This window comes from Mycteria americana, chromosome 4 (assembly GCF_035582795.1).
Source record: "Mycteria americana isolate JAX WOST 10 ecotype Jacksonville Zoo and Gardens chromosome 4, USCA_MyAme_1.0, whole genome shotgun sequence".
NCBI lineage: Eukaryota > Metazoa > Chordata > Aves > Ciconiiformes > Ciconiidae > Mycteria > Mycteria americana.
In genome coordinates this window covers 47714953-47733253 of record NC_134368.1, presented here as the reverse complement: position 1 = coordinate 47733253, position 18301 = coordinate 47714953, and the positions used below count along the sequence as shown (strand labels likewise).

Here is an 18301-nt window from a genome sequence, read left to right as displayed (position 1 = left end):
TGTAAAATATTAATCTAGCTCATGGATGAAATACGTTTTGAGAACATGGAGAAGTACAGTGTGATTGTGTACGTTCCTTTCTGGCTGTAATCTCAAAGGAACAAGTAGCAGAGGTGTCTTAAGAAAAACAATAAATGGGGGTATAGTTAATGGAGGATGCTCTAGCTGAGTATGAAACAAGAAATAAGATTTTGCACTGGTTAATGGTGACTGCTGGTCAGGTGTGCTCTCTCTCTCTCTAAACTCTTCTTTCTTAGTGGAGTAGCTAAGTAGTTTGAATATATTCCCTGCTAAGGAGGTAGTGAGCAGATGGTAAACACTCCCAGTGAGGCAGTTTTCACTCTGAATTACGGAAAGGTAGTTGTGAGGGTCTCAGTCCGAGTTGCATTTTGTGTTCTCCGTCAATCTATTGTACACGTTTCTAGATGGTACATCAAATTTGTTGGGGGTCTATAACGTATTTGTTACAAAAAGCACACAAACCCCAGACCCCTGTGTGAACAGCACGCAGTGGTCTGAGCTGAAGGCTGAAGTATTTCACACGCACCGTAGGTATGGAAACACAAGTGGCCCCGCCAGCTACATGCTGACCGGGAACAGGCGCTTGCTGGAATGAGGGTAATTGAGTTTCTATCCTTGTCACGGCTTCTCTGTTACTGCTGAAAGCTGCTAATTAGCGCCCATGCCTTGCTTTAATTCGCTATGATTTAGTTCGAAAATGCCAACTCCTTGGTCGTAGGCCACTGAACGACTATCAGATGGCAACACGATTCCAGCTCAGCTATTAAGAATGATTTGAGGTAACGATGCCAAGGGAGGGATGATAGTTGTTGTTGTAGATGTTTGCCGAGGTGGATGAGAGAAGTATATTCCATCTCTGCCGTATCTTAGGTAGCTATCTGTTTTAGTGCTCCTAGCTCTTATTTTACCAGACTGAATATTGATGGGTAGCTGGTCTCCATTACTCCTAAATCCCCTTTAAGAAGCTGGTAAGACTCTCTTATTCAAGGTAACTTATAGAGGGATAAGGCTTTAGTAGTTGAAAAATTTCTGGACTACTGGATATTGCTGGAAAATATGATTGTGCATGTGACATGGTGGTGTATAAAGGCCTTGTTAGCTTTGTAAAGCAGTTCTAAGGACCTGAAGCAAAGAAACTTGAGATTTGTGGTAAATAGTTCTTTTTGATCCACGTGAGAAGATGGTATGTCTCTGAATTCCCAGGTGAATTATTAATCTTTTTTAATTTCTCCCATCTCTTACTTGTTCTTTGTACCTAGCCCTGTACAATGGTTTAAGCTCTGTCTTATTAATTTGATGTCTTGTAGTTTCTCCCTTTCTAAACATCTCTTGGTGGTGGTTTTGAATTTTGTGCCTTAAAGTCATCACTTCAGATATTTTTCTTATTAGGAGAGTACTTAGAAAGAAACAGCAGGGTGGTTTTGGCTAATGCTTTCATTCACGTGCATTAATTTCTGAGTGGGAAGTAAACTCCTCTTTATTTACGAATTGCAATACAGTGTACATTATACAAGTTGTTGTCCACTTTTAAAACAAAAAGTACAAATACCCTCAGCCTGTCCTCATCAGAATGGACATATGTCAAATTTCTAACTTTATTGGGTTGATAAACTAGCGTTGCTGTTCAGGGTCTAATGTTCTTATGTGAATGCATATTCTATGTGAATTTAAAAGTAAAGAGAAAATAATGGCACTTTCTTACGGTCCATCTTGGCTTGATAGTAAACGAACCTTTAGCCATGACGAAAGTAACACAGTTTATTGTGACACAACCTACAAAAATCCAGTTAGATTTGCTGTTGACATTGGCCCATGTTCCAGGGTATGAGTTACCTTACATTTCTTTTGAACAAAGGAGGTTTGTTTGAAACAGGTGCTGTAATGGTTACCCCAGCCTTTATAAATAGCTTTTAGGTGAAGTATTACTTCTGTTAGCTGTGGGTAACTTCACAAGGCATCTTGGTTTATTGTGTGAGGTTTCCATTTAAAAAAAAAAAAACAAAAAACCAAACCAAACATCTTGGCTATAGCTTTGTGATGTTTACTGCCTCATACATTGCTGTTTATTTTTAGACTGTGCTTGTCACAGTTCGTCAGCCAAATATTGGCCTGTCACCTCTGCTGTTAGATAGCTGCTGAAATGCCGTTCCCAAGATAACTTTTTAAAACTACACATAATGAATTAATACCTACCCTGGTTGTTCCAGGGTAATCTTAGTTTCAGTAGGAAATAATGCAGCTAGAACTTGCCAACTTTGTGAAACCCATAAAGCGGCAGAAAAAAATGAGACACTTTTAGTAAGTATTGCGACCATACCATAATGTGTTACACTCAATTAATGTGCTAAAATGGTTTTGAGAGTCTGTGGTAAGTTGCCTGAGTGTTTCAAAAGGTTTGAATGTTATTTATGAACAGTAGTGAAGAATATTTCTAAATCAGTTGTAAAATGAGCCAGGAGATAACGAAGAAATAGCAGGGCTGGTGTCTAGGCTGGTGAGATATGGCTACTTATACACTCTGCATTGCTTTAGGAAAACTGTATCAGAATTTCTTTTAAGGAAAAATGGAAGTTCTGCTTTATACAAGTGACATCTGATATCTTACTTGATTTCTTTTCCTGTTTCTTCTATTTATAGATGTCTTGAGTTTGGGATTTATCTGAAAGCTAAGGTCAGGAAGAGCCTTCCTCCAAAAATGCTACTTGTTGTGGTTTTCTGGCATGTCCTCTCCCCTCTCCTTCCCCAAAGGAACTGCACAGAAAGTATTTTTCCACAATGAAACACAGATCCTCAGCTCTGCAGATTTCATGCTCTGACTGTGGCATATACTGCTTCACCTCCAAAAATGAAACTTTTAATCATCTCTTGGTCTCCTCTTCAGTTATGTGACTGTTTGATTAAAATTGGTTACTGCAAAAGGCAGTAACCACTTTATTTTGAATGACTATTGCTTTGAATAGAGTCTACATGTGGGTTGGGATACGGAGGCAGAGGAACATAGGATGTATCCTGTTTGGTAGGACTTATGTCCCATGTGGATTTTCAGATGACCTTAATGACTTCGTTTTTAAACAGGAGTATGTGTATGTGTTGGGGAGATGCTCATCCATTCCCTATGCTTCCACCAACCATTTAAGGTCCTGGAGGACCTAAAATGTGAAAGATCTCTCCCACCTTGAAGGAGATGAGAATAAAAAGCACGTGGTCATGGAACACATGAAGTTTTTTTCGAGTTCTGGTGTATGGAAGAGGTTCTCCTCAAGCTGTAAACAAAAGGCAATTACTTAAACCAGTCCTGAGAGAGTATGGCAATTCTGAGGGCAGCAAAGATGTGGGAGTGCAATGAATGGTTTTGACTAAATAACTGGTTTTGTTGTAGTCGGGGTTCAGTGCAAGGTCTTAAATTCAGGATTGAGTTCTCACGGGCAGCCCTGTTTAGTCATTAAAGTTTGCACTGCTGTGTATGCAGCAGAGCAACTGAACTTGCAGGCTTGTGGTATGACCACTTACAGCAAGCATGTACCTTAAAGTACTTTTGAGGAATAACTATTGCTATAAGGAATTTAAAATGAAGTTATATTTGAAGACATGATTAAAATCTTTAACTAAACAAAGGAACTGCCCCCAAGTCTTCTTGTGACATTCCCCTTTTTAAAATTTGTTTAAACCTATGTACTTATTGAAACTACTGATAACCAGTAACTCCTCCATTTTGGAATACAGATTTCACAGTATGTTATATAGTCTATAATGACTATTTTGTCATTTGACTTTGTTTTATATTGTTTTATACTTCCATATGCAGCAAACTAAACTGCATTTAGAACTAGGACTGTCAACAGTAGTTGAACATTTTGTTTCACTTCAGATTCCTGTATCTGGCTGTTGTATAACTATATAACGGACCTGATTTGTGTTTACTTTGCATTTACTTTTAAGAGACTGCGCAATCTGTTGTCTTGAACAGGTTTCAAGAAAACAAATTGTGAATTTAATTGTCACTGCTTAACAATCTCGTCCTCAGTGTGGGGTGCCAGTTGAAAGAGGCTTATGAAGCCAGTTCTGTATGTCTGAAAGTTTTCTTAGCTGTTGAATTTCAAAGTACTGACCAGACTACTTTAAATTTATTTGAAAAGGTAGTGTGGCATTTGTTAAGAAACAATCACGAACAAAATCTTTTTCTATATTCACCCTGCTTCTAACCTTCTTGTTGCCCTGATGACTGGGATATCAATTTTTAATTCTGTATTTAACTAAGCGATAGGATAAAAAAACCAAGTGTCATTTTGATGCGAGTCCCAGGGCTCAGGAGGCTTGTGAACTGGACCTGCTCCTTTTTTCTTGGCCAAAATCCTCCATAGACTCTGCAGAGGGAGAGTAACTTCTGTGTTTTCACAACTTTTCTTTTGCTTTCAAATAGTCACCATAATAGTTAAGCTGCTTTCATGTTTTTCTTGTATTCCTAATTGCGGACCCTGTAAAATAACAGGGACCTACAGTTAAGACAAAAAAATCTTTAGCATCTAACCTCTGTGTTTTGTCTTCTAGCTGTAAAATGTAGAGGGGTGGTTAGCATCTTTTTGGTGCTTTGCTGCCTGTTGAAAGTTGGCCTTGAAACCACTGCAATGAGGTTGCAGGTCAAAACAAGTAATTTTGCATTCAATTTAATGAGTGGAATTGGTAGCTGTAAAGTAAGGCGAGAGGCCACGTGTTGAATGCTGAAGATGATATTTTTCGCATCTGCTACTCTGTTTCTTAGTTTAGTATCTGAATTCTCTCTAAAGTGTCAGAATAGACATTTACCTTTTGAGATGGATGTGTTGGCTGGGTTTTTTTCAGAAGAAAATGACAAAGTGGTGGCTGTAAGTAGTTGTAAACGCAAGATCTAATTGTTCTGTAGATGAGCTATGAGTGCATCCAGTGACAGACCATCGCACGTGGTGGTCTGCAGGCAGAGCAAAGGTGTTCAGCAGCGGGTTGTTGACGTTGAGGCATTTCAGCAAATTCCAGCTCTAAGGACAGTATGGCCCCTGTGATACCCCTATTGCGGCTGCTCTGGAGGATAACCTGCTCGGAGTACACTTGCAAACCTTGAAGATGCTGCCATTGTGAGTAATTTAGAAAATTTTAGTTAAGAGCCTGCTGTTCAGGAACATACATTTATGTACAGTAGCTTTTCAAATAGATTCTGACTTAATTCACTTATAAATTCTTTACTTTGAGAATATTAAAAGGAAATGATTCCTAGGTAATTAATTCACCATTTTAGTTAATCTTCTCAGGAGATCTGTGAAGAACTTGGTAAAGGTTTATCCTGACATTAAAAAAAAAAAAAAGGGGGGGGGGGGAGTAAATAAGTGATGTGTGAGACCACCTGCTAACCAGAAGATTGTCTTTTGATCGAAGATAGGTGCAGAGAATGGAGTGAGAAGCTTCCAGGTAGGGGCGAGATAGTGGTCTGATAAAAAGCCAGATACAGAAAAAATGTTGGACTACTTAATACAGCATCACCCACATAGTGGGTCGTCTTCTGTGTATGTCAACTTGCATGTTATACTACCATCACCTAATTCTCTTTCTTGGATGAGCAGAAGGCTTTTTTCTTTATCTAATTGAGAATCTCCCTGTTAGTATCAACTGTGACTTTTTTTTTTTCTTTTTCTGTCTACTCTTCTCATTTTACTGTTTATTCTTGCTTCTCTTCTCATTCTCCTCACAATTGCAGGCATTTCTGTGTGGGGATCTTTATTTCTGATTGGTTTGTGCTGCCAAGATTCAGCTTTCTAAAATTCTGAAATTATTCACTTTGGTTGAACAATGCAAGAAAAAATGCTTTAGGGATAAATGGGAATTCAGTCTGTCATAATCACTAAAGTGTACTTGCTGCTTAGGGACAGATTCCTTCCCCAACCTAAAAAATGCCCCTTTTATAAATCCCATGTACTGTCAAAATCTGAAGGATGAGAGAGCAATTGCACTAACATCTCTTAGTATGCTGAAATTGAAAAAAAACCAAAACAAAACTTGGATTATTTTTTTGGCTTGTTCCTTATGAAATTTATATTTAATCGATAGTCTGTGGTTTACATTTGCTTTTTATTAAAAAATAAAGTTCCCAGTAATAACAACATGATACTGAAATGACACACATTAGAAATGGTTTCTGACTGTGTTTATATTTAAAAAATTCTATTCAAACATCTGTTTACAGTTGGATAAAATGCAGAAAATGTCCTTGCTGTCCTGTGGGGTGTGTGCGGTTTCTTTGGTTTTGTTTTATTTTGCATTAAGAATAAATGAGTTATGGCAACTGAAACTAACTTAGCTACACTGAAATTGTATTGATTGATAGCATGAAATGTTTGAAACAACAGGAATATGCTCTAAATGTTCAGTTGTGGAGTGTTTTTTGTTATTTTGTTCTCATTATGGTGTCTGTCTTCAGTGTGAGTTACAGTTGCTATTAATATAGATGTAACATTTTATAATTATCCTCAGTTTCAACAAATAAAGTATGTTCTTTAAAAAAGGAAACAAAACTTCTGCACTTTGTGTAGGAGGAGTGTAAAATCCCATAAATAAGTGTAAGAATGAGGATGTACATTCCAAATTGCGATTTCATATTTGGGGTTGTGGGTAGCAGTTTGTCAATCTTTGCCCTGGTCTGTTAAGGCTGTAATCTGGAAAATCAGCTGGCAAGTAAATTATTCCAACATTATGCCAGCTTTAAAAATATAGATGGCGTCCAGAATTAAGTACTAATTAATAACTTTTAGTGGAACGCTGAAGGAGTTTAATTGGATTTCTATGTAGTTTTGAGAAATAAGCTTTATCTCGTGCATTTTCTGTTAGCTGCTGCTTGTTTGGCACTTGACAAAGTAGCAGTGGGAAAAATTGTGGATCTGGATACTAAGAAATGCTTTTGTAGTCAATGTAAACTTAGAGTGAGAGTAAAAGGTATATTTTTACATGTGTAAGCAAATGCTTTGATGCCAGGCTGTTTTGAGCTCTATTGTCATTAGAGCTGGGAGAATGAGCAGAGGACTTGAGTGCTCTTTTTTTCCAGCCAATTTGACTTCTTATAGCTAAACCCTCTGGTGTGTATTTTTGTGTCCAGCTCCTGTGAGCATCACTGGAAGCTACAGTACTTCCAATGATAGCAATTTAGATAAAAAAGCCTTTTTGGTGTTTCTACATTATGACTGTACTGCTCTTCCGTAATTGCTACCCCGTGGACAGCTGAAAGATGTTGCCTGTTTCACAAGGCAGATCTTAAGGCTCTTCTGTTGATGGGACTGGTGGTAGGCTGCTGTTTGGAAGGACCTTAGAGCCATTTAAATTAGCTGAGTCATTAAAAAGTTAATTTTAAAATGCCACAGTTGCTTTATCTGACCCTGTCTTTCTGCCACCCATGTGCACTTACTTCTAACACTCCCAGGAGAAAAAGATTTTTGTGTATCTTCCAATTCTTTAAGGATGACAAAAGATGTTTGGATGCCCTGTGATTTGACTTGCTACATGAATGTATAAGGATCGTGTAGTCTTCAGTAGCTAATGCAGTGGGTTCCTGGGTCTCCATGGTTAGCCTATAAAAATATTCAAAATTGTGAAGATGAGATAAAAGCTTTCACCAATCAAACTTAATAGCGACAAAAATGATTATTAGTGAAACTATCTTTGGATGTATCTTCTCTCTTCTTCTTCTTCTCTCTTCTTCTTCTTCTCTCTTCTTCTTCTTCTCTCTTCTTCTTCTTCTCTCTTCTTCTTCTTCTCTCTTCTTCTTCTTCTCTCTTCTTCTTCTTCTCTCTTCTTCTTCTTCTCTCTTCTTCTTCTTCTCTCTGTGAGGCTTGTGTAGATGAGATGCTCTACGTCAACCTGAGCACTGCTGTTCTGCTGTCTGTGTAAGGCTTTTATTGAAAGAAACATCTGTAATTTTTTTTAATTCAGAATGAAGAGAGCATTGTGTAAATCTGTAGAATACATTTTGTATACAATTAGTGTTTTTCCATGTTAATATAACCTTTTCTTCCTAATGGAATATCCTCTATTATCCAAATCCAAGAAAGATAATTTGGTATCGATATTTTGTCCTGTTTCTCTTCAGAAGCTTAGTGTAGCTTACTTGGGGGGAAAAAAGCGTTCGTATGCAAAAGAAATGTGATGGGCAGCTTGAAAGTGTATGTTGTATCATATCTTATCAACGGCTAATATTTAAGAATAACATAGGCAATAATTGCTATCTTGGACAGCACAACTTGGAAATTAGCTGCAGGCATTTTAAGTGTTGTTAACCTACAGCCCACTAGTCCAGACAGTTTCTGAAGGCTGAAGAAGCTGTTAAATAATGGAGTGCAGTGATGTTCACAAGAAGCAGCCTAATAGCCAACAGAGTAGGTACTACTTTGTGCAACATTTTAACGTGTAGTAGATGAATATTAACCGCTTTACCAGAACGATGTCGAAGAGCTTGGTGGTTTTTTAAAGGCTAAGCCCCAGGTGGGTAATATAGGAAAAGGAATGAAATAGAAGAGGATAGGAGGTCAGAGTACGTGGTGCATGTTTCCAGGTAGCTCCTTTTCCCCCCCTCTGTTAGCTGTCCCCTCCAGCCACTTGGCACTTGATTTGTGGTTCTTTAGAAAGACATATTGTTTCACTTACAGTAGTGGCAGAAGAAAGTAACTTTTGGAGGAAGGTTATATAAGGAGAAAGTGGTGGACTTGAGCTCATAGTGACTCGGCCCATTTTTTGCTTAATGAAAACAGAGTTGAGTTTTAAGATAACCTCATTAATTTTAATTTACAGAAGCAAGTATGTGAATATCTTTTATTGCAAAATAGAGTGAAGGGCTTTTTCAATATGACCAGCTTTTTAACTTGTTTCTGGCTTGGTTTTTTTCCACCCGGCATTTGTTGCTCTCATTCAGATCCAGGTAGAAGTGTGCTTTAACTGGAATCGGATTTTAGCAACTCCTTGATTTAAATGAACTGTATTGGCAAAGCTGTTCTTCCACTGACTTAAGAGGCTATAGTGTCATACGTAAATTGCATACAGTACTGTAGCTGTGGGAGTTTCTTATGTCTCGACTGGGATTCTCAGAAGGAAGAGAAATGTCAGTGATGCTTATCTGTACAGTGGTACCATCCTAACTTATGCTCTGATCAGTTCTTACACCAGCAAAAATGCTTTTAATGGTGTCATATCACCAAATACTCATTTTGTTCTGATAAGTGACATAAACTGTACTGGCAAAGCAGCTTTTGCAGATGTCTCCGCTCGTGTCAGCTAGGTTTGACTGCATTTGCAGGCTGTTCTTTTTATAGACCTGTCTGGAGACAGAGGGAGTGTAGGAGTGATAATAACAGCTTTCATTTTCACGAAATTTAGTGAAGTGTTTGCAGTCTCCTTGATATCTTCCTGTACAAGTATTACTTCGCCAATGAATTAAACGACTGTTAAGCTAACTGATCTGCAGGTGTTCCTAAATTTTTGGACGTCTGCGATGTCAATAGGTGTGTCTCGTCTCACTATGCTGCTATTCGTAAAAGAAACTGAAACAGTCCTCTAACTTCTTCCAATAGATTACAAAAATACGGTGCAACTCATTATGAACCCTATTTGGAGAGCAAAAAGGGCGAGAGAAGAATGCTAAGATGATAAATATTGCTGTATGAAACCATTAGGCAGGCTGACTTAAAAGTAAAGGTTGGACTACTGACTATTTCATATTTCAGGAGGATACGCAGGGGCATGGGATGGCTGGGTCTTTTGTAGTATTATTTCTGATCTTACTAGTCTGACATGTCTTTCAAAAAGAAAGTGCTGCTATTGTAAAGCGGGGGGTGGGGGGAATCCATAGATTCGTGATTGTATGGTTTGGGGGTGAGGATAAAATTTTCCTATGGGGAGACCAGATATACTTTTAGTAAATTAATAAGATAAACAACCTTTCTGTACTTTTATGCTTGGCTACAAAACAGTGCTTGTAGGGGGAAAATTGGGAGCTAGTTAACCTTTTTGTCCCTCTTCCACTGACAATATAGTATCTGTAAATACAGGTATCTGCAATATAGTATCTGTAAATACTGATACTTCAAGCTTTTATTGCTTAAAAATTGGTTGTGACAATTTGAAATTGAAAGCAACACTGCTAATGTCAATTAAAACAAGCAAGAGCTTCAAATTTTGATGAAGCATCCTTGCATGGAAGACCTACTGTGGTGGGTTGACCCTGGCTGGACGCCAGGTGCCCGCCAAGCCGCTCTATCACTGCCCTCCTCAGCTGGACAGGGGAGAGAAAATACAAGGAAAGGCTCGTGGGTCGAGATAAGGACAGGGAGATCACTCACGCGTTACTGTCACGGGCAAAACGGACTCGACTTGGGGAAAAAAATAATTTAATTTATTACCAGTCAAATCAGAGTAGGATAATGAAAAATAAGACTGAATCTTAAAAAACACCTCCCCCCCACCCCTCCCTTCTTCCCAGGCTCAACTTAACTCCTGATTTCTCTACCTCCTCCCCCTGAGTGGCACAGGGGGACAGGGAATGGGGGTTGCGGTCAGTTCATCACGCTTTGTCTCTGCCGCTCCTTCCTCCTCAGGGGAGGACTCCTCACTCTCTTCCTCTGTTGCACTGTGGGGTCCCTCCCACAGGAGACAGTCCTCCATGGGCTCCAAGGACTCCAGCACGAGTCCTTCCCACTGGCTGCAGTTCTTCATGAACTGCTCCAGCGTGGGTCCCTTCCACGGGGTGCAGTCCTTCAGGAACAGACTGCTCCAGCGTGGGTCCCCCATGGGGTCACAAGTCCTGCCAGCAAACCTGCTCCTGCATGGGCTCCTCTCTCCATGGGTCTACAAGTCCTGCCAGGAGCCTGCTCCAGCGCGGGCTTCTGTGGGGTACCAGCCTCCTTCAGGCATCCACCTGCTCTGGTATGGGGTCCTCCATGGGCTGCAGGTGGATATCTGCTCCACCATTAACCTCCATGGGCTGCAGGGGACAGCCTGCCTCACCATGGTCTTCACCATGGGCTGCAGGGGAATCTCTGCTCTGGCACCTGGGGCACCTCCTCCCCCTCCTTCTTCATTACCTTGGTGTCTGCAGGGTTGTTCCTCTCACACATTCTCACTCCTCTCTCCGGCTGCAATTGCTGCTGTGCAGCAGCTTTTTCCCCTTCTTAAATACGTTATCCCAGAGGCACTACCACCGTCGCTGATGGGCTTGGCCTTGGCCAGCAGCGGGTCCATCTTGGAGCCGGCTGGCATTGGCTCTGTCACACATGGGGGAAGCTTCTAGCAGCTTCTCACAGAAGCCACCCCTGTAGCTCCCCCGCTACCAAAACCTTGCCACGCAAACCCAATACACCTACATTCTTTCTTCTTTGCTTAAAAACAGGCAAACCAAAAGAAAACTGAAGGAAGTTATCCGTGCTGGCATTGGTGGATACACTGCTGGCACTGCTTCAAAACAGAAGCAACATCCGAAATGAATACATGAAATAAAACTTTTAACTTGCAAGAGTAAAGAAAGTAAATAAAACTTCAAGATCTCCATTAACTCCCAATTTCTTCTTTTACAGTAAAGCCTTACAGTCTTTAGTTTAGTAAACCTTATAGTCTTATAGTTTCCTTACAGAAACATAATCTAAAACCTGACAAAGACTCAACCTTTTGTTGCCATTAGAAATGAAATATATTCACTCCTTGGTATCTAAGACAACCAAGCATTTCTCTGACTTTAAATGATCTTGAAGTGTTAAGAGTAGGATCCGTATTTGTGTTTGGGATGCTCTTGTTCTCTCAAAGACTGTATTGTATGCAAGGGGTTGAAATAAAATCATGGCATAAAGTTCATAAATACATAAATACCTTAAATAAAGTTTTCTTTCTTAATTCTTGGTTCCAAACTGCACTGGAGAGAGAGGTTATATTGTGGTAATTTGAAAACAGATCTGTTTCCATCATAGCTAAACAGTAATTTTAGAGACAATGCTGCTTGTCTAAACTATAGAGGCAAAAAATAGACTTCTATTAGTCCTAAGACTTGCTTGTTTTTCGTAGCTGCATTGTTGCTCATAGGAGGGTTTGCAATTTGTTTATTTAAAGCTTGCTCTGTAAAAGCGGAAAAAGTTATAACTTTTTTTACCTGATGATTCTTTTTATATCCTTTGAAAACTGGCATGCCAAATTTGACAGGAAAACTGACAGTGTGTTTTATACATTTGCTTGCTTTCCACACCTGAAGTTAAGAAGGAACTTCTTTAAGTAGTCATGATCTAGATTTACCAGATTTAAAAGTGAATCATTTTAGTGCTTTTGACAGCATGCATTTAACAGCACGTGTTGTGCGTAGCAAATAGAGGGAGCAGCAAGTAGATGGAGTGGTCCGTCAGCAGCTGCCAAAACTGTACACTGGATTTAAGCCATAGCTATTAATCAGTTCTGCGACGAACAGGAAAAAAATGCATCAAAAGCCTTTAGGGCGTTGGGAGGGGAAATTCCTTCACCCGCTAAACAGAAAAATATACTTTATTTAGTCATACAGCAGCTTCTTAAGTTGCCTGAACTAGTAGAGTTGCCTTTAAACCATGTTTCACTTTGGTGAATTTCATTTGTTGCAAATATGCTAATAAAAAGTTTTTTTCTGAAAATGCAACTGAGGCTATCAGAATTAATTTATTATCTTTTAAATGAAGCTGCAAAGACTTCATCTATTAAATTTTCTTTCTGTGTTTCCTCAGAACAGAGAAAGGAGGACATGAACCAAAATTGGTTCTGCTTTTTTGTTCAGGTCTTGCAAGTTCTCTTTCCCTATGTTCCCATCTGAAATACCTTTTCTGAATCCCAAGAAGTCAATGCTGTAGTATTTCTAAGTTAGAAATTGTGCAACACTGAAAATTACTGAGACATCCTTTACTTCTGTGCTGTTGCTCGGGAAGTATAAGTTGTGCTGGATGGAAAGTAGAACTCTAGAAACCAGTACGTTGGTGGAACCTGAGGAAAATGTTTTCTTTCAGATTTATATAAGCTACCCATACTGCCTGACTTGCTCAGATTTAAAGGGATGTATCTGGCAAAACCCCCACAGTGAGTCATGAACATTTTTCTCTCAGGAAACTTTGAATTTCCATTTCAGGAAGTGGAATATAAATAACCTTCTATAAGACGACCAAAAATTCTTTAGTTAATATCTACTATTAAAATTTTGTATTAGATTGCTGATATTTTCAAGGCCCAGAATTAATCAAGTGGACTCAATAGTAGTTGTGCAGCTTTCGAAAGAATTTTTTTTAATGTTTAATGTTTTTCTAGATCACTAATGTTAAAATAGTTGCAAAGATTGGAGATGGATGTAGCTATAGCAAGTCTCTGTTTTGATTTGCTTCTTTAAAATTTTGAATTAGGGATTTGGAACAGGGGGTAGGGGCTATTAAAAAAGTTAATAAATGGCCTAATGTGCACCAGTATTTCTCATTTATACTTGAATCGGTAAAAGCTGGATTTTTCTTATGAAACTATTCTGCATAGACTGAAAATTAAAGCTACTCTTGGGTCATGTAAGGAATGTCTGCCTTTCAGTAGTCAAAATGTCACTTCTGTTGCATCATGATTTAAAAAACCCTCTTCTAATACGGCTCACAACTCCAGAAAAATACCTATTTTGCAGTGGTGTGTAGCTGTTGAATTGCTTACATGAACTTGTGTATTTGCTTGAGTGCTACAAAGGGTGGTATTATTTCACATGAGACAGACACCTTAAAATTTTTCAAATAAATTTTGCAGATAGAATACTGATGCTTCTGTTTTTCTACCTAAAATTATTCTAAAATGTGCCCTCAAGATGGAAATAAAACTTATTACAGGTATTTGCATATCTCTGTTAATTTGGAAGGGGACAAGTCAGAGTTTCCTAGTTAGTACTATAGTATCTTAAAAGATGTCTATAAAAAGGAAATTTCTGGCTCATGTTTAAGATAACTAGGGACATTTGACAAATTAAAGGTGTTTTTTTTTCATTCTGGTTTTTGTCACAGCCTTAGCATTTCTGCTGCTGCATATAACTTTCTCATAAGAGAAAAATGACTTTGCAGCAGTGAAATGAGAAGAAAGATGCCATTCCTCCTATGAGACGTAGTTTCATTAGGCATCCACAGAGGAAAACTTGCACATGTGTTCAGACTGAGGGAGGGGAGTGGGGACCAGGGAAGAAGTTAGAAAATGGGATCTTGTAGTTAGTGGAGAAGATAAACCTGCTCCTGAAAAGAGGCCACTATTAGTGAATGATGCTACTGCTTGCTTTCGAAATGAGTAGGAGTGGTACAAAACTAACTTACTTGACAATACTGGCTTTCAAGGCCTTCTCGACCTTCTTCTACAGATTCCTTGTTTTGCTGCAGCAGTGACTAGAGGCGAATCTTAACGAAGGAGAATCCTAAATTAGTACCAAAGCGTGCAAGGAGGAATGTTGCAGATATCTCTTTTAGTCCCGACCCTCCTCACGTTTTTCATGTTCTGTTCAGCAATTATGCTGTCAGGGATGCTAACTGAGTGACAGCTATGCTTTGCACATTGGACAAGTGAATGATGGAAAAAACGGTCTTTGTGGCTTTGTAAGAGGCCTGATTTGTGTTGGGTAGAATATATGCAATTTTATGCCATTATTTAAAATGCAGGATTTAATTGAAAGAAGTAATGCCAGCTCACTTGTGTAGCAAATAGGAAGGAAGTAAACATTGTAAAATAAATATGCAGATATAGTCTTGTTTTCTAGGCTTATTAACTTGCTATAATGCCTTTACGGTACTGCCTAGTAATAGCAAAGTTATCAATCTTAGCGAGCTCTTTGAGAGGGATTTTTTTTTTTGTGATTCTTTCATTGTCTTGACTCGTAAAGAAGCTAGAGAGTAGTGATATTGTGGGAGAAAAATTAGTAAAAGTTTAACGTTATACTGTAATTAAATATCAAGTTAACACATGTCTCAATAGAAGACAAAGTACTGTTTGCCTGCCAAGTTCAAAGACTTAGTGCTGTCCTTGCTGATATTGACCTGATGATAAAGGCCTTTCTTATGGCAACTTCCCGATATTCGATAGGTTTAGGAGGCTTGGCTGAAATTTCTATAGTATTGAAATATTTTGTTGTATGTGTTTCTTACTTCCATCGTTCTCCCAGGTGCAGGACTTTATAAGATGAACCACCTGGGTAAACAGAGCTCTTAAAATGCCCGTGTCTCTCTCCACTGGAAAGAATGTGCTACATCCTACGAGTGCATTTTTGATGTGCACAATCTTGATACTTCTTATACGTATGTTCAGAAATATTTTAAACACATTGAAATACATAGAACAGACTCCCTTGCAATTTCTCTATATACAAGCCTCAGGCTGACTGAAAACCTTTAGTAGCCAATTCGTTTGAAAAGATACACGAGGTTTTCTTGTAAGTACTTGTAATAAGGATTCTTGAGCTCTGTGGTGTGATTACCACCAGTCTGTTAAACACAATGTTGTTAAGAAAAAGGATGTGTATACAGTTTTTATGGGGTGATTAGATGAGGCCTAAAAAGATAGCCCTCTTCAGTCCTGACCCTGTGAATTGATTGAGCTTTGCACGCTTGTTATTTTAGTTAAGAGACTTTCGTAATGCTTGAACTTGGTGATATGAGCTACATGCCTTACTCGGATGCTTTCCAACAGTAAAATAGTAGTTCTGAGTGTATAAATTGTATATGTATTGGTTGGCATCTACCATCTATTACCTTAACCTCTGAGCCCCTCTCTTCACAAAAACTGTCTTTTAAGGAGCGTGTTTTCCCTCTGCTTCCATAGTCCGTTGTGGATATTGTGGGCTGTGACCTGCAAGGGTTTATAACAAGGTGCTTAAAGCCTGTAGCTTGATTTCGTGGTCTTGCTTCATACAAAATGTTGTAAAAGTAAAGATTTGATTTGCACTGAAAGTGAGATATTTTACCCTAAACAAAATATGTAAGTAATTCATGCTGTCCAAGGGAATGTAGAGTTCATTAAAGGTCATTAGTCAAATGTCTAACTTCTTGGCTTTCCTTGTCATGAAAATATTTTCATGTCACTGTGATGTGTCTAAAAATAGTGACCATATCCACATATTTTTGTGCAGTTCCAAACAAAAATGCATCCTGTTGATCATGTAAAAAATATCTAATGCATATCTATTTTGAAAAAAAAGCTGTTTTGTTTTCTTGAAGATTAAGGGTGGGGTCACTGGTCAGGAAGAGACATGTTTGCAGACAGGAACTCTCAAGTTTTTTTGAAACAAGGATCTATCTTTCAAGAAGAATGAATTCTTTTATTCTGTTCTTTAAGTATATATTAGCCTCAGAGTACCGTATAATCCAAATGGAAAATAATGTAATGGAAGCCATTTTCTCATAGTATTTTCTACCTGAAAACAAATGGGAATGATGCATGCTTGTCCTTTCCAGGGGAGAAACCTGAAAGTCCAAGAGTCTAACACGCTTAGACCAAGCACAGCTCGTTACAGGAGTGTGGATATTCTAGAAGCTGTAACTTGCTTTAGGGTATGTTTATACTCAGTCTTATACTTAGGGCTTCATCTTTGCTCAAATCATGTGTGTGTGTGTTTCCAAAAGCAAAACCAAAATTCCAAGTTTATTAAGGTAGGTATATTTGATATCTCCCCCCCCATTTTATAAAGGTCTTATTTCTTGTATTACTTCATCTTATAAGAATAAAACCAGTTAACTCATTGTATTTGGTAACAAGTCCTACAGAAAGTGTAGAAGGGTGGACTGATTTTTTTCCCAAGGAATATGTAATCCAAATAATGGCATTGTCAAGAATTGACTATCAAATATGCATCATGATTGAGGAAGACTGGGGCATGAGCGGTGGCAGGGAGCAAAATATGTAAGCCTGAATCATACTGGAAGGTTGACCATAGTGTCAGGATGGGCACAGGCTTGTGATGAGGTGTTGAGTTGCACTGGAATCTCCAAATACTGGAAAACTGTTGGTATGTGTTGTAGAGTAGTGAGGAAGGTGAATTGAACAGTTCTAACAACACATTTCAGTACATCAAACCGTCTCTATTACAGTATGTGAATTTGACACCCCTGTTGGAACAGCATGCACGGGGAGACACGAATTTCTGTGCAGTAAACAAAAAATGACCACTGATTCTTGTCTTACTTGAATAAGTTGCTATCAAATATAGTCCTGCTGATCTGTAAGCCTTCCTAAAGGTAGCCTTCAAGGGTTTGTCTAGCTCTTACTCACCTAGCTTCTCTTATGGCTATGTCGCTTCTCACCTTCTCATCGTGACCCTTTACGTGCTTTGACTCCGTGACACAACATTTGCTGTAACCTAGCTGATAGTCCTTGTGAGGTGTCCCGAAACTCCTCCTTTTGAGTTTGAAATTAAAGGAGGTAGATATGGGAAGGATTAACTTTTGGATGGTTAGCAGTTACGTTTGCATAGCTTAGTGGGGGGAAGGAAAGAAGAGAAAAGATGGTTGTGATGGCTTGCTTGCAAGCGTTTTCTGGCCTGGAATTCAGAAAACCCCAGAGAAGGGGAGTGGTGGAAAAGAAGGTGTTTCTAGAATTAATGACAAAGGGGCAGGAAGACAAAATGGAATCGGGATATTCAGAAAGCATGTTTCTAATGAGATGCCGCACAGAGAAAGTTTCCTGTGGGAGGACGTGAGAAACCCCCCTGGCTCGCTTGCCGCTTGGCTGCACGAGGTGGCCGGGGTGTGCTGCAGAGGAAGCTGGTGTGCGTGTGCTCGCGAGGGTTTGCCAGCCGATGCGGTGGTAATCTTTTTGGCTCTTAATTTCTCTGATTCAGTTTTACAGCACAGCTGCTGTGTGGGACCAGCTCCTGTGCGCGACTGTTGCAGTATTTATGAAGTGCAAATGAATAGGATTCGTCTTTGTTTGCCGCAAGGCAGGTTAGAGATAATAAATGGTAATTGTTTGGTAATGAGAGAGGTGTCACTTCCCAAATGAGCTTAAGCTACGGTTTTCTTTTAAGCAGTTGTAGTCTTTTGTTTGCTACAGCAAATGACAACTTTTACATAACAGAAAAAGATGGTGTGCAGAAATTATCCTAGCACTGAATAAATCTGTTCAAGTATGATCTCATTCAGTTCCCTAAATAGGTTTTGTCCTTACCTAAAGCAACAGCTGGGAAGCTGGGAAGCGTGCTACCACAGAATACTGGCCTCCCAGAAAGTGCAACAGTGCAGGTTTTTCCCCGCCTGTTTTCCCTGCCTGAAGCTTTTGCCTG

At 39.1% G+C, this 18301-nt stretch overlaps 1 protein-coding gene across 5 annotated transcripts in view; it reads left to right on the top strand.

The window, feature by feature from the left end:
• RAPGEF2 (Rap guanine nucleotide exchange factor 2) overlaps positions 1-18301 on the top strand; it is a 192488-nt gene that overhangs the window by 10329 nt on the left and 163858 nt on the right. The window lies entirely within an intron of this gene.